Source organism: Podarcis raffonei, chromosome 11 (assembly GCF_027172205.1).
Source record: "Podarcis raffonei isolate rPodRaf1 chromosome 11, rPodRaf1.pri, whole genome shotgun sequence".
Taxonomy (NCBI): domain Eukaryota; kingdom Metazoa; phylum Chordata; class Lepidosauria; order Squamata; family Lacertidae; genus Podarcis; species Podarcis raffonei.
Window position 1 is genome coordinate 46,692,481 of NC_070612.1, and position 17,377 is coordinate 46,709,857.

Sequence of the window (17,377 nt, forward strand, 5' to 3'; positions counted from 1 at the left end):
GGAATTTGCTCTAGTGGAATAAATACTACCGCTTTGTTCCTCCCATTGCATCTATTATGTTTAAGACCACATAACACCTGTCCTGAAAGACCTACATTTGCTCCCAGTACGTTTCTGAGCACAATTCAAAGTGTTGGTGCTGACCTTTAAAGCCCCAAACGGCCTTGGCCCAGTATACCTGAAGGAGCGTCTCCACCCCCATCGTCCAGCCCGGACACTGAGGTCCAGAGCTGAGGGCCTTCTGGCGGTTCCCTCCCTGTGAGAAGTGAGATCACAGGAAACCAGGCAGGGGGCCTTCTCGGTAGTGGTGCCCGCCCTGTGGAACGCCCTCCCACCAGATGTCAAGGAAATAAACAACCATCTGACTTTTAGAAGACATCTGAAGACAGCCCTGTTTAGGGAAGTTTTTAATGCAGGGGTAGGCAACCTAAGGCTCAGGGGCCAGATGCGGCCCATTCACCTTCTCAATCCGGCCCGCAGACAGTCTGGGAATCAGTGTGTTTTTACATGAGTAGAATGTGTGCTTTTATTTAAAATGCATCTCTGGGTTATTTGTGGGGCATATGAATTCATTCATATTTTTTTTCAAAATATAGTCTGGCCCACCACATGGTCTGAGGGATGGTGGACCGGCCCACGGCTGAAAAAGGTTGCTGACCCCTGTTTTAATGTTTGATATTGTCACTTTTTTTTATTAATATTCTGTTGGGAACTGCCCAGAGTGGCTGGGGAAACCCAGCCAGATGAGCAGGGTATAAGTAATAAATTGTTGTTGTTGTTGTTGTTGTTGTTGTGAATCAAGTGGAAATGTAAGCTAGGTGAATCAAAACAATTTGTGTATATTGTTCAGTGGGGCTTACACTCTTGGCAATATATTTAGGACAGTATCCATTGGTCTAGTTTAAATGTACATAAGCAGGAAGGTTCACATGTCACACAAAATTATGGCTTTGTGGGACATGCATTAGCAGGAACAAAGTATCAATAACTTAAGGTTTGCATGCTCTCTTCTCTTCCTTCCCTGCAGCTGCAACACAGACTACGGCAGTCCCCCCCCCCCCCCCGCTTTCCCTGAATCCTGGATTGTCATGTTATCCAGACCAAGGATCATACTTTATAACAAACTTTGGTAGGTTTTAAATCAAGCCAATGCCCAACTGTGGTTTCTGAAGCTCACTTGTTTAACTTAGAGTTTGATAGAAAGCACGATCCTTGGTCTGGACAACACACAAAGTTGATTTGGTAATGGAAAGGAAAACTTAAAAGCTACCCAACTTGTCCGCCCAGCTGCAAGGAGGAGAAGTGGGAAGGATGGTGGTTTCTTCCTGCTCATGCACATCTCAGAATACCATTTCTAGGCTCTAGAAATCAAATCTTGAAAGTAGGTTTAGAACTGAAAGGTCATTTCCTAGACCTTATGGGTTGTAGCTTGCAAAAGAGGTCTGGAACTACGATGGCCAAAATACTCACAGATCTGAAGTATAGAATGAAACCCGGATTTCACGAAACTTTGAAGTGCTATAAAATTAAAACCGTTTGAGATAGAGGGGAAATATTTAAGGGGGTTTCTTTCAACCATAAGGGAAGGGTGTAGACCAAGTTTCATCAAAACCCAAGACGGTGGGTGGCATGACCGCGTTGAACTGACGTGGAATGACCTGGAGAGTAGCTAGTCACAAACTTCACACACACACTTCCCTCTGCCCAGAAATAGGCTGATTTTTTTCCTTTAATTTCTAAGGATAAGAATGATGAGCTAGATTGAGTCTATTATAGTAAGTTGATAATTCTACACATCTACCAAGTATTTGCTTCATAGAACTTTGTCAGTGTTTGCTAGAAGCCATTGGCAGACTGTATACAATTCAATTTAGTCTTTTTGTCCAAAGGCATGAATGTGTAGATTGTTAAGAAGGAAACCATTCTTAGGTTGCCCTAAGCCTTTCTTCATCCTTTGAGAATATGTGTAACAAGTTTGTCTCTTGTTTAAAATAGTTTAATATTCTCTAGCAAGTTCTTTAGTAAGAATTTCCTGTGATGGATTGAGTTCTGCTGAAAAAAAAATCTCTTGACATTCTTTCGGACCATGTCAGTGTTCTCAGCAACCATTCCGATAAAGCTTATGAAATTTCCAAGCTCAGCCTCTGAGATAGAATTTAGAAGAACATTTTCCCCCTAGGATCTTTTCCAGCAGCTATTATTCAAGTTTTGAGTTGCCACATCATCAGTTGCAGAACATTAAAGGCATACTGTGACCAGCAGATTCAAGCACATTTGCTTGCAGCAGATTATGAAGAAATTAAAAATGCAACAGCAGCCTGCATACTTGTTGCAAACTGAGCAGTATTAAATGAATATAGATGAAAATGAGATTTTGCCTCCCCCTTCTGCTCAGAGTGGTTTGTGTGAAGTGCATTTGGTTGGGCCACGTAGGCTAGTTAGAGGTTGCCAGAAATAAAACATGTGGCTGCTTACTTGAGCTGGTGCGTAATAAAAAAATTGCAAGCTCAGTCATGGGAGCTTGCTGTAGACTATATTTAAAGGAGCTGTAACATAGCTGTGATGAAAACACTGACTGGTTAACTGGTAAAGCAACAGGTGTCTAAAAGAGATATTAATTGTACCAGGTGACTTTTAATCAGAACTGATCATTCATTTTACTTATTGTATATGACATCCCTTCCTTTTCAGTCATTGAACTGTTGAACACATCATTCATTTTTCTTTGTAATTGGGATGAGGCTGTTTTTTGGGGTCTAAACTCTGAATGTCGTTCCTAAACCTGAACAATCACATTGTGTATAACTGAAACTCTGATGCGTACAATTCAATTTAATTTGGTGTTTTTCCAGCATACGAAGGGAAGATGCAGGGTTCCCCCCCCCCAGTCCACTTATCAGTCTCCTGATTCAGTGCCCCCTACTGCATGCAACACATCACAAAAGAGACCCTCCTGAACCTCCTTTGTAGAAATATGGCAACTTTTGCCTGCCTGCAGTTCATTTCATTTGTTTTTTCATGGTTCCCTGCTCCAGTTCTGCTGGCGAAGGCTTTGCAGTATATGGTGGTTAGAATTCTTTTTGTTTAACTTTCTGGCCCTATCAAAAACGAGAGACACAAACCACAGCTTACACTCTCTTGGTGTAAACACTAATTTGAACCACTGAGCTTATGTATCTTAGGCGCTGTGACCCTGAGCTACAAGGATCTCTTCTTTTTTTTTTTATAATATTTTTATTGAACAATTTTTTATATAACAAAAACAAAACATACATAAACAAACATTCAACAATAATAAAACATAGAACAAGTACCATTTCATAACCCAATTTCTAAAACCTTACTTCCTCGACCTCCTCTTACTTCCCGTTTCTGTATTCCAAAATCTTACAGTTATTCAGCGAAATCTTGCCTTATTTTATTATAGATTTATGCTAATCACCCTTATTCTCTTTGTCTTAACCATTACTGATAGTAACCATTTGTTTTAATCCAACATCATTCTAACTGTCTCCAATTTTATAATATTTCTTTAAATAATCCTTGAACTTTTTCCATTCTTCTTCCGCCGCTTCTCTTCCCTGGTCTCGGATTCTGCTCGTCATCTCTGCCAAACTCATATAGTCCATCACCTTCATCTGCCATTCTTCCAGTGTGGGTAGATCCTGTGTCTTCCAGTACTTTGCAATAAGTATTCTAGCTGCTGTTGTAGCATACATGAAAAAAGTTATATCTGTCTTTAACACCCCCTGGCCGACAATACCCAAGAGAAAGGCCTCTGGTTTCTTGGGGAAAGTATATTTAAATACCTTTTTCAGTTCGTTATAAATCATTTCCCAGAATGCCTTAATCTTCGGGCACGTCCACCAGAGGTGAAAGAATGTACCTTCCTTTTCTTTACATTTCCAACATTTATTATCAGGCGAGTGGTAGATCTTTGCAAGCTTGACTGGGGTTATGTACCACCTATAAATCATTTTCATTATATTTTCTCTTAAGGCGTTACACGCCGTAAATTTCAACCCGGTGGTCCACAACTTTTCCCAATCAGCAAACATGATGTTATGACCAATGTCCTGAGCCCATTTAATCATACTTGATTTTACCATTTCATCTTGTGTATTCCATTTCAGCAGCAGATCATACATTTTTGACAAATTCTTAGTACTGGGTTCTAACAGTTCAGTCTCTAATTTTGATTTTTCCACCTGGAAGCCTATTTTTCTGTCTAGTTTGAACACTTCATTTATTTGGTGATAATGTAACCAATCTCTCACCTTCCCTTTTAATTTTTCAAAACTCTGCAATCTCAGTTTGTCCCCTTCCTTTTCCAAGATTTCCCAGTATCTTGGCCATTTCGACTCCATATTTAGCTTTTTAACTGCCTTAGCTTCCATTGGTGATAACCATCTTGGAGTCTTGTTTTCCAGCAAGTCCTTATATTTAACCCAGACATTCAGCAGTGCTTTTCTGACAATATGGTTTTTGAAACTTTTATGCGCTTTAACCTTGTCATACCACAAATATGCATGCCACCCAAAAATATTGTTAAATCCTTCCAAATCCAAAATGTCTGTGTTTTCAAGAAGCAGCCATTCTTTTAGCCAGCAGAAAGCTGCCGCTTCATAGTACAATTTAAAGTCTGGCAGGGCAAACCCCCCTCTTTCCTTTGAATCCGTTAATATCTTAAATTTTATTCTGGGCTTCTTGCCCTGCCAGACAAATTTAGATATATCTTTCTGCCACTTCTTGAAACAATCCATTTTATCCATTATTTGTAATGTTTGAAACAAAAACAACATTCTTGGCAAAACATTCATTTTTATAACTGCAATTCGACCTAACAAGGAAAGTTTCAAGTTTGACCATATTTCTAGATCTTTTTTCACTTCTGTCCAAGTTTTTTCATAATTGTCTTTAAATAAATTCACATTCTTAGCTGTCATATTCACACCCAAATATTTCACTTTTTTGGCCACAGTCAACCCCGTCTCATTCTGAAACCTTTCTTTTTCAATCTGTGTTAGATTTTTCTCCAATACCTTAGTCTTTAACTTATTCAATTTAAATCCTGCCAATTGACCAAACTCTTGGATTATTTCCAAAACTCTTTTCGTGCTAGCTTCTGGCTCCTGTAATGTAAGCACCAGGTCATCTGCAAATGCTCTCAATTTGTATTGTTTGACTCCGACCTGAATGCCTTTAACCAACTGGTCCCTCCTGATCATATTAAGCAAAACCTCAAGGACCGATATAAAAAGTAATGGGGAAATAGGGCACCCCTGTCGTGTCCCTTTTTCAATCTGAAACTCTTCTGTTACAACATTATTTACAATTAATTTTGCTTTCTGTTCAGAATATATTGCACCTATACCATTTTCAAACCCTTGGCCTACCCCCATCCCCCGGAGGTTCTTCAACATAAAACTCCAAGAAATGTTGTCAAAGGCTTTCTCGGCATCCACAAATATCAAAACAGCCTTAGTGTTTATATTCACTTCCAATTTCTCCAAAATGTCAATTATATTCCTTACATTGTCCGACAAATGCCTTTTCGGGAGAAAGCCCGCTTGGTCCCCATGAATCTCCTCCATCAAAACTCTTTTCAGTCTCTTTGCTAAAACATCAGCAAAGATTTTGTAATCCACATTTAGTAGGGAGATGGGTCGGTAGTTCTTAAGTTGGGTCTTTTCAGTCTCTGTCTTTGGTATAAGTGTAATGTAGGCCTCTCTCCACGTATCGGGTGCCCTTTTCCCCTTCATGATCTCATTACAGACTTCCTTCAAAGGTTGTATAAGTCCTTCCTTCAAAACTTTGTAATATTTGGAAGTCAGTCCATCTGGTCCAGGTGATTTGCCCAACGTCATGTTTTGAATGGCATCTTCTATTTCCTGTATTGATATCTCCTGATTCAAAATTGTTTTACTTTCCTGCGAAATCTTTTTCAGCCCATTTTTCTCGAGGAATTGTTGTATATCTGTTTCATTCTGCGGCCCTTGTGTATACAATCGTCTAAAGTAGTTCTGAAAACAATTCCTAATTTCTACTGGGTTGCATATGTTCTTTCCTTCCACTTCTAAGTTTGTTACCGTGTTGAGTTTTTGTCTCTTCTTTATTTGCCAAGCCAATAACTTGCCACATTTGTCTGCAGATTCAAAAGACTTCTTTCTCATTTGTTTAATTTTCCATTCTATTTCTTGATTCATCAGTTCCATATATTGTGTTTGGTACAATTTAATTTCTCTTAGAATCTCTTGCGATTTTGGCTTCAATCTTAATTTCCTTTCCTCTTCTTTTATCTTATCCAGAATTTTCTCCTTCCTCTCATTTTGCTTTCTTCTCTTTAATGTATTTTGTTGTATCAAAAACCCTCTCATCACGGCTTTGCTTGCGTCCCATACTATTCTTTTTTCTACTTTAGTCCTTAGATTAATTTCAAAATAATCTTTCAGGGTTTTTTGGGCCTTTTTACAGATCTCCTCGTCTCTAAATAAGGTGTCATTCATTCTCCATCTGAAAGAGCCAGTTGTTGTTTGCTTCATCACCATCTTTACTGCATTATGGTCGGAGAGAGTTTTTGGGCAGATTTCCACTTTCTTTATATTCGACGCCATACCGCTAGTCACCCAAATTTGGTCGATCCTAGTCCATGTCATTTTGGCTTCAGAAAAGAAGGTTCCCTCTCTCTCTAGTGGGTGTTTCGTTCTCCAAATGTCAATCAAATCCATATTGTCAGTCATTTCAAAAAAAGTTTTTGGTAGTCTTCCATCTTTTGTGACTACCTGTCTTTGTGCTTTGTCCATATTTGTTGAAACTACTCCATTCATGTCTCCCATCATAATCAGTTTATAGTCCATATAGTCCATTAAAGTCTCATGCAACTTCTTAAAGAATTCTGTTTTCCCTTCATTTGGTGCATACACCCCCACTATCAGAAATTTTTCTCCTTGAAATTGAATTTCAATTGCCAAATATCTTCCTTGGTCATCTTTAAAGATTTGTTTCGGCTGCAAATTTTCCTTTACGTAGATCACCACTCCTCTCTTTTTTACTTTATCTGAAGATATAAATTCTTGTCCCAGTCTCTTATTTGTTAACAATTTTCTATGTGCTCTTGTTACATGGGTCTCTTGTAAACAAATCAAGTCCAAATGATCTTTCTTTAAAGCATGAAATATATTTTTTCTTTTTCGGGGGTTGTTTAGACCATTACAATTCCAAGTTAGAAGTTGCAAAGCCATGATGGGGTTATTTAATTCCTCCTACAGCTCCCAATTGTTGTTCGTCCTTTGTCGGTGGTTCTGTGTCTTTGTCTAATCTTGACGGATGTCCTTCTCCTGGATGGGTCTCTTTCTGTAGGTCTTCTTCGTGTTCTCCCAAGAACTTGTCTTTATCACTCACTGTTTTTATTCTTCTTTTCTTGCCTTTATATTTAAAAGACAAGCCTTGGGGAAACTCCCACCTGAATGGTATGTAGTTCCTCTTCAGTAGTGTCACCAAATCCTTATAAGGGCCTCTTGCGTCCAAGATACTTTTAGGGATGTCTTTAAAAATCTCAATATAAGAATCCTCAATCCGAAGAGTTGTTTGATAATGCAGGTTCAATATTTTGTCCCTCTCTTCTTTGGATCTTAGAGTTATCAAGCAGTCTCTGGGTCTATTCTTCTTCTGCCTTGTTCCCAACCTAAATGCACTCTCAATTTTGAGCTCTTCTTCTTTCAAATCTTGCTTCCAAAAGTCAGAAAACTCTTTTGTCAAATAATCCACCAAGTTGTCTCCTTCTTTTTCCGGCACAAGTCTAATCCTTAGGTTTTTCTCCTTGCGTTGCATATCCTGCATTGAAAGTGTCAGATCATACTCATCCAATTTCCTGTACACCGGTGGAAGTTTCCCTTCAACAGCAGTAGCAATTTCCTTAGCTTCTTCGGCTATCTTTCGCGTTGTAGATGAATCTTCCAATAGTTTCCCAATTGCCTCTGCATTAGAGTTCACTTTATTTCCAAGGTCAGTTATACTTTTTGTATTCAAATCAATTTTCCCAGAGATTTCTTCAATTTTCTTATTTGTTTCAGCACCTTGCTTCTTTAATTCCTCTAAAGAGTCACTTATTTTTCCCAAGGCCTTTGTGAACGCATCTTCTGAAGACATTGTTTTCACTCTTGCCTTTGTTGCAGCTGCAGTTCCCGGGGCCCCTGATACAGAGGCCCTTCTTTGCATAGAAGAGTCCACTTTGTATTGTCTACCAGATCTCAAAGTTGTTTCTTGTGGGTCTTCTTTCTGTTTACCATCTGCCATAACAAAGTCTTTCGTTCAAGGTCATTCCCACAGTCTTAAACTGTCAACAATAAAAAGTTCTCAGGTTTTAAATTCCACTTAGTTCCTGAAGCTGACCAGGTCCTCTAGAGGGCGCAAAATCAGTTTCTGTAATTTAAATTGTTCCCACACTTTCAAAAAGCAAAAGCCCTCCAAGTCCCTTGCTTTGTAAAAGATCCAAATTAAAAGTGTCCTGCAAATGACTTACTATGTAGCCAAATACGATGTTTCAAGTTGAGAGTAACCAAAGTCTATATGTCAGTTACTTCTAGCCTTATTTGTAGCAACCGTCCTTAGCCGGTGTCTTTCCTCCGGCAGTCCGACCCCCAGGTAGATAAGCAGCGGTAATCAGTTCAATCTCCTTTAAATTAGGCAGGAAATCCCTTTAAAGCCTTCTTCCCCCCCTCCCCTGCCTTTTGGGGGGGAGTTCTTTGCTTGGTGTTGGGTTTCTTAGCTCATAAAAGCTCCTGTCAAAAGTTACAGCTTCACTGTCTTTCGCTTTAATCTTGCTGCAGGACGGTAAGCAGACTTCCTTTTTAGTACTTATCCGTCTCGGTGCCCAGATTCATTAATTTTGACGTCCAATTTGTAATGCAAACTCAATCCTACTCACGGAAAGTTGCTCTCTTTTAGTCCAAAATCTTCGGAAGAAGTCAGCGCTCTCCGCTGATGGCGACGCGGCTTCGCTTCGCAGGCTGGGTGAAAGCGACTCTCAGCACCGCTCCACGCACCCCTCCGCTGATCTATAGCCTTTAAAAAGGCTATTTCACAACGTCGGGGGGGGGGCAAAGGTGCCCGCCGAGTCTCCGGTTCACAGGCTACGCGCCTGTGACTTTTAAGGGTCTTTGCTCCGCCGTGAGCAACAAGACCCGAACCCGCGAAGCAGATCTCTCCCGGAGCTCCGGGAGAAATCCGCTATTCAGCGCTGGCGCTAACCCGGAAGTCTACAAGGATCTCCTCTTTCGGCTTAAATGGAGCTACATGCTCAGTAGGTCATCATCAGTTGTGTCCTGCTTGGCTGTGTTTTTCTTTAATCCACAGCAAATATTGACCACAGTCCCAACCATGACACTCTGCACATGTCTAGAGACCCCCTTGCCACTTACTGTTCCCAGGCTCCACAAGTAAATTGGGGCATTAAGTGGGACATTCTGCCCCTCCCCTATACTTTCCCAGCTCTATATCCATCTCTCCATTCCCCCCCCAACTCAGCATAAACTAACAAGGAAAAGGAATAAATTAGTTTGGAATTCTCTGCCATGCTTTAATCTGATTGTTCTTTGCTTTAGAAACACTCACCTGTTTGGTTTAGGTTGCCCTGGGGAAGATAAAACAACTAAAATTCTAATTATCATGATGATGATAACAACTTGACCTCATTCATTGCTCTCTCAGCACCACACTCTACCCATGTACAGTGTGGGGATAATCATGCCACATGCATATCTTTTTATGTTTGGAGCATTTGAAATGTGCCATTTAAATGCCTTCTTTACATGAAGCTAGTTTAACCATGCCTTCGGCTGATTAATATTCTACAACCTTTTGTGTTTGCAGGTGGGTGGTTACTATTTTGTTGCTTCCATTTTGACTATTAATTTGTGCCTTAAAGGGCAGTATATAAATCAAACAAACAAATACATGTGGGAATGTTGTAATAATGTGTAATTTATCATTTGAAAAGAATGTGAAGTGTGACATTGGTTCTTGGTATCTTTCTTCAATGTTTCTTCCACATTAACAGGGATTTTGTCAGTCTTCAAGATATTTTTGAACAAGTCAGCAAACAGTGCTGTTGATAGTACCAGCTAGGTTCACAAGTAAAAACTTTTGATTTTTGTGACTTGGCAAATAAGATTTAACATCCAGGTTAACATTCCCATTTTATATTTCCTGTCATTTTAGGACTGTCAGCTGTTACAAGTTTTGGTTATGAGACCATGTATTTGGCATAAGAAAAATAATTATTTCTTGCAGCGACTCCATGATAGATGGTGGAATATAGGTGGCCAGTATTAAGTATGCAAGGAATGCCAATTGTCAGAAATGGTTGGGAGGAATAATGTTATACACTACCCTAGAATGAGGTATAACTGCAGCTGTGAACACAAGTATGCCACGCTGCAAGAGTCATTATCGAACTTATGGATAATGGATATTTCCTTCCCAGTCTTGGTTTCTTTTTGACATTTAAAGAGAGTACAGAGTGGAGAACCAGTGGATGTGGAGAGGAGGTGCTTAAAAACTTTCTGATCATTACAGTATTTATTGATTCGGATGGGAGTAAAGCTACGCAGAGGAAAGGGTTGCAGGGAATAAGCTGTGGTGGGAACAGGTGAAGTAGCTGTTGTTTTCTGCTGCTTCTCCTTGCAACTGTGTAATAATACTTTGTATATCAGAGCCAAGCACCAAACTGGAAATCCTTTGTTGGGCACTGATATTTAGTTCCAATCTTAGTTCTTTTTTTCTTTTTCTTTTTTTTAAAGAAAGCAACCACAGCAGGTAATGGATTAGTATCCATACCAAATTAGTTGCACTTAAATTCCCTTTGCAGTCATTGGGACAAATTGCTCATTACTTAAGTCAAATTGATTTCAGTTCATTAACTTTTTGCTCTACAGTTTTCTAGTGCGTTTCTTTTTGTCTGTAGCTTTCTCTCACTGTGATGATTATGCTAATTTGTAAGTGATTATACTGACTTCCATATTATAATCCAAGTAAGTTTAGCTAAGTGAAGCAATTTAGTCTATATTTGGTCTTTGTATTCCATCCAAATTGGATTGGTGGCTTATCATATTTGAATTAAGGCAAGCCATGAAAATAAAGCAAAGAAGAATCCAACAAGTTTGAAAGGGAACTTATAGCTTACTGCCAATTTAAGAGAATTGTGGCCATAGCATGTGTGTTCTATATAAAGCTTGCTACAGCTGTTTTCATGTCAGTTAAGGAGGCCTGAAAAGGGGGCTAGAATCTAAAATTCAGAAAACACCATTCTCTTAGAACTGACCATTCATAAATCTTCATTTTATTTATTTGTTTTTTTGCAAAATGATTTAATCTGCTAAAATATATCTACTACTGATTTAAGTGTAGGTATTCCTTTGTATATAATTTTAAGTTTGCAATGCCTACAATTGTGGCAGCAGTTGGGGGGGCACTGCTGCCAAGTTTATCTGTGTACATTTCTTCACTCAATACTCTCTTCATGTGGGAATGCTGAACAGTAGAAGAAATATTGTTTTACAAAAATTCCACAAAGTAGGCAGACATTTTGTAAGGAAATACTCCTCACCTCCTTCTTAGTTTTTAAAGCATTTTTTCCAATTGAAGAAGGGAAATCTGCTTGTAATTGAAATAACACACCCGCATCCATCTCGTACCCTAATTTATGTCACAAGTCACGGGTTATTAGTCTCTGTTTTCTAATGGTTCCACAGACCAACTTGAAAAGCAGGTGCAAAATTGGATGCTTGCTTGCGTAGCAGTTGCTCTTGGGGCAAGCAGGTGAGCGGCTGCATCTGTCTTTCATCACCACCACCACCTTCCAACATGAAAAAGCATGTTGCTGTCAAAAGATGTGTCTGGCATCATCAAAACTCTCCCTAGGGGCCAGTGAAGCCGAGGATGCTGGCAAGACAAAGCTGTTTTAAGACTGAAGATTGCTAACAGTCCCAAGGCAAAGTGTCTGCCAGTTGCAATTTGCAAGATGCTTAAGGAAGAGTGCATAATAATGGGTACAGAAAAGCCAGTGCTCTTAACAAGATTGCCCAGGTAAGGATTTGACCAGGGGGAAGAGGAAGGGAGGATTAGTCTGGGGGAACAAAGCAGGGCAACTTGAGTGAGAGAAAAGTTTTACTTTACCTGATGCCAGATCACTTATTTATTTCACCAGTTTATCTTGCTCTACAGCAAAACAAAAAACAAAAACAAAAACCAACCGACTCCTATTGTCATTTAGTCGTATCCGACTTTTCGTGACCCCATGGACCAGAGCACGCCAGGCACTCCTGTCTTCCGCTGCTTCCCGCAATTTGGTCAAACTCATGCTGGTAGCTTCGAGAACACTGTCCAACCATCTTGTCCTCTGTCGTCCCCTTCTCCCACTCCTATAGTGGTTAACAAATTGTCATTGAGAAGCTAGTCCCAGCCCTCAGGCTCACAACATAGGAGACACAACATGAAAGGAGAATGGGCAGGAGGGGAGTAGGAAAAATGAGCTCAGGCACTAATTCTTAGTTACAGAGATCTTGTGGTGAATTGCAGGAATGGAAAAATTCAATGAGGAAGCCAAAATTTGCCAGTCTTAAGCCACTCTCGCATCCTGATGCAAAGGCTGTTTAGGGGCAAATTCACACAGTGATTGCTGATGGTAGCCACTGCCATGTGCAAAATTAAGCTTTGTGCATGAATCATAGAATCATAGAGTTGGAAGAGACCATAAGGGCCATCAAGTCCAACCCCCTGCCAAGCAGGAAACACCATCAGAGCACTCCTGACATATGGTTGTCAAACCTCTGCTTAAAGACCTCCAAAGAAGGAGACTCCACCACACTCCTTGGCAGCAAATTCCACTGTTGAACAGCTCTTACTGTCAGGAAGTTCTTCCTAATGTTTAGGTGGAATCTTCTTTCTTGTAGTTTGGATCCATTGCTCCGTGTCCGCTTGTCTGGAGCAGCAGAAAACAACCTTTCTCCCTCCTCTATGTGACATCCTTTTATTGAAGACACTTGAGAAAGTGACCATGGCAACCACATTCAGCAGTTGGATGGTCACCGAGTGCTGATGTCTTGTGGGCTCAGTGGTCATATGCCTTGAAACTAACAGAATTGAGGTGCGATAGGAATGGTGTCCCACTGAATGGCTTCCAAGTTAACATTGTTAGAATCAAAGTCAAACCTGCATTTTAAGTTGTTTTATAGATGTATATTCTAAGATGTATATATCTAAGTGATTTAATAGTGTCCTTTGGCTTTTACTATAAATTCAGTGTCAGCTTTTCTTGATTCTTTTTTACTACTTGGGTGTTCAAGAACAGAATGTAGCTCTCATCCTAACACAGGTTGGTGTTAATGTTTTCATCCTTTGACCTACCCACGGTGATACGCTTTAAGCTATAGATTTGTACCGTTCATGAGAGCTCTTTCCCCTTTTGGTCAGACTTTCCTATGAATGTTCTTAAATTCTTGGCTGTGGGTTCGCTTAGGTTGGACCCCTTCTCTCTCTTCAGATTTAAAGCAAGCCCCCAAAGTAGCCAAGCATAACATTTTATTCTAATGCAATACATCTTTCCAATATTTGCCACCCCTTACAAGGTCTTTACAATGTATAATCTTTGGCTGTGATCCAGCGAGTCCTTTTAATACACCCTCTTAGCATTCCATCACCCTCCGCAATCTCTAAAGCATGCCTTAAACTTCTCTGCAGTTTGTTAGTTGACTAGCCTCTGCTAGATTTTTTTCTTTCTTAAACTCCCTGCACCACAGTTGTCATGAGTGGAATAATCAGATGCTTGGGATTCCATTGGGTGTAGGAAAGGAAGCAAGGAAGTGTATTTGATTAACATTCTCAAGTAAGTTGAATCTGTAAGCCTTCTCAAAGTCGGGTTTATTTTGGCTGCATGGGAAAACATGATTATGGTTGAGTAATTGCGTGAGAGACAAATGAAGTGATATTTGAAAATGACGCAAGAATGACCTACACTTGTGAATTTGCTAGAGGAGGCATGGTGGGCACATGGACCGCAGAAGTGCTGCCATCCCAATTTCCATGTTTAGAACATGAATCCCCATTTCCTTTTTCTTCGTTCTCATCTGGCTCTAATCCAGTTCAAACCTTATCTTGCATGATGCTGCCCTTCCTCTTTCCTCCCCCTGCGATGCTCTGAAATTGCTATGTTAACCATCTTTAAGTATCTTCAGTTCCAAGCACGGATTTCCCAACCATCTGCTACATATTTCCCCATACCCAGGTCAATATCTTGCATTGTTAAGAAAATAACATTTACATTAGAAATATTAATGTTTACATTTCAAAGCACTGCGGTCTGCGCAAACATCCCAAGCCAATGTGTTCCCACCATGTGCACAGTTGATATCTATTTGCTTTTGCACTTTACCAGCCCCCTTGGAAGAATAGGGTCCTGGCTTTTGCCCCAAACCACACAACAAAGGAAATTGCATGTAAGTGAAGAAGTAAACACTTGTTATATCAGCCTAGCGATACAGACTCGGTAGCTGGGAAAGAGCTCTTAGAAAGGCAGAGGTGCAGCAACGAAAAATTCAGTCCGACAGCAAAGGCCAAGGTTACTTGCAAGAGCTCCAAGACTTCAGGGGAGCTGCTATGTTGTTTCAGTAAATTTCCCCACCTCTCTGCCAAGCTTTTAAGCAGGGAGAAGAGGCAGATGAGTAATGGAGTCCATAGACAATTACCGTATTTTTCCGTGTATTGGACGAGGTTTTTTGACTCAAAAATTACGTCAAAAAACTGGGGTCGTCCGATACATGGATAGTGGCATAGGGGGAGAAGCGGTGTGCCGCCAGCCAGCTCATTGGTGAGAGCACAAATTCTCCCGATGCCGCTGCGTGTGGCGGGCGCTCCCTGGATCGTTTCCCGCACAGCGGCATCAGAGGTGGTTGTGCTCCCGGGAGCGCAATGCCGCGGCACGCGGGAAACAATCTAATGAGTGTTTCTTGCCCGCAACTGCATGGGGGGAGAGGCTCAACAACTTTGGGCCATCTCCCCTCATTTTCCTAAAATTGAGTCCCCAAAAATAGGGGGGGATGTCCTTATACAAGGTGGCGTCCTATAGACAGAAAAATACGGTATTTCCAGGACTCTGAGGGCAATGGTAGGATCTGCCGAAGCTGGTTGGTTTGCCAGCCGCATTCTAGTCCCTTCACATTTTCTGTCAGGCCACCAGACACCCAAGTCATTGCATGTAAGGTTATATATTGCACAAAAAGGCCAGCTGTTCAGCTGTCACAGCATCGCTGACGTGCCTGAGCTCATAATGATTCAGGAGGCACATACATGCGCAGTTAACAGTAGGTAAGTCCTCTCGCATGGAAAAGGGAGAGTCTTTGGCTCCTTTCCCTTCTGCTATTTCCTGCAATTTGGTGAGCACAAATAGGTCTTGCAGTTACAGAATCATACAGTTGTATTCATACAATTTTCACTGTATTCATGCTGCTAACCCAGAAGTGGCTTCAGCTAACACCCCACCGAAGCCAGTGAAATGCTCTTTGAGCCAGTCTTTGGCATCTAAATGCAAGGTCAGATCTAATAGCTCTGTCATGCTGTGGGAAATCCCAGTAATTTAGTAAACTGCACTTCCAGAGAACTCTGCCTCCATCTTGTCTGGATTGGGCGTCACTTTATTACCTTTTCTCTCTCTCATTGCTGATCCAAACACGTGTTCAGAAGATTAATACCCTGAGTAAAAAGGAAAAAGTAGATGTTGGAAGCATATTGGTTGAAATAAGCTTGCTGGAGACATTGGACAGCAGCTGATTTTTCCACATTATACTGATTTGGACTAATGTGCCAAATCAGTATAAGATAACATGTCCATATGTTCTTATGCCACAGGGTGTGTCCTCTTTCTTGCATTCATGGCCAGCAGTTAGTTGACCTTTGGTTAAATGGGTTCCTAAAAATATACTGTGTCTCTACACATAGTCCTGGAAAGAATAAATTAAATATTGGATAGGAAGTTAAAAATATATGTTTGAGTACGTAATGATCTGCTGTGATTCTCTAAATTGTGGGCCTTGCTTATGCCTGGTTGTTGTTGTTTTTTATTATAGCTTGTGAACTTTTCATCTATATCAGCTAACGTATCCATGGAAGTAGGTGGGTTTGCCGTCAGTTTGCCAGACCTGTGACTGGCAAGAATTGAACTTGTGCAGCTATTACTGCTAGAGAGAATGTATTAACAGCTGCAGACGTGTCAAAATCGAAGGCACAGTCCCTTGTTGGGGAGCAATGTTGTAGTGACAAGTCAGATGTACAAGTCTGAGCACCTGATTCCTTAGGAGAACATTGGAAATCTGGTGGGAACAAGTTGGATGGGCAGGTACAGGAAAGAAGATGGGCCTTGTTTGGCCTTGAAGTTTTGGCAGAGAAACATTTATATAAACGTGGGAACCCCACATTTAGTTTGAGTACTTGCTATTTATAAACTCCATTTCCATATCCGTACTTAAAAGAGTGGCCTAGTGAGTTCCGATTAAAATATTTTTATTTTTTACATCATAGTTTATTTTAATTTGTGTGCGTTGAGCCTTTTTCCTTATAAACACTATCAGGGATAATATTTATGGACAATCATTTGCTATTACAGGCATCGTTTATTTAAATTTTGACTCTGCAGAAGTGTTTTTGCAAGCCAGTGCTTCCTGTTTGCACGGTAGTAAGATGGAACCGTAGCATGACATGGTCACTCTGGCCAAATTTCTAATTCCTGACCCAATTGGTTGCAGATATGCAAACACTTCTACCTTGCAGTAAACTGTTTTTAAAGGGTTTTAGTTTTAGTATCATTTTACATCAATATTTGTTCCACATGGGGTGCATTTTCCCAGAGGGAGGCTGTCTTTTTGGAGACTGTCTTTTTGGAGACTGTCACAAGGAAAAGGAAAACAAGCCTTGCAAATTATCTTGACTCCTTTTCCCCCCAACCTTAAATAAGAGGTCAGGCTGATGGTTTGGAATTGGCTGTTACACTTATACTTCCCACTACTAAACAAATAGGAAGTGTCTACAGAGTCGGAATTTGAATAATAAACTACCCCTCCTGTAGCAAGTAATATTAATAAATATTTTCTCAGGTCTTAGGGGAGGAAATAGTGACGTTTTACTTATTTGTTTTTTATTAAATTTCTAGCCTGCTCTTCCAAGGACAGCAAGCAATACAGTTTACAATTTAAGGCAATGCAATTTAAAATAAAAACATTTAGAGCATCTAAAAACATTTGAAAGCAATACAATTTAAAACAAAAGCTATTTTAAAAAATGTAGAGCATCTAAAACATTTTAGAGCAATCATGTATCTTCATAGTTGCTA

At 40.3% G+C, this 17,377-nt stretch overlaps 1 protein-coding gene across 3 annotated transcripts in view; it reads left to right on the plus strand.

The window, feature by feature from the left end:
- SRFBP1 (serum response factor binding protein 1) overlaps positions 1 to 17,377 on the plus strand; it is a 49,360-nt gene that overhangs the window by 5,671 nt on the left and 26,312 nt on the right. The window lies entirely within an intron of this gene.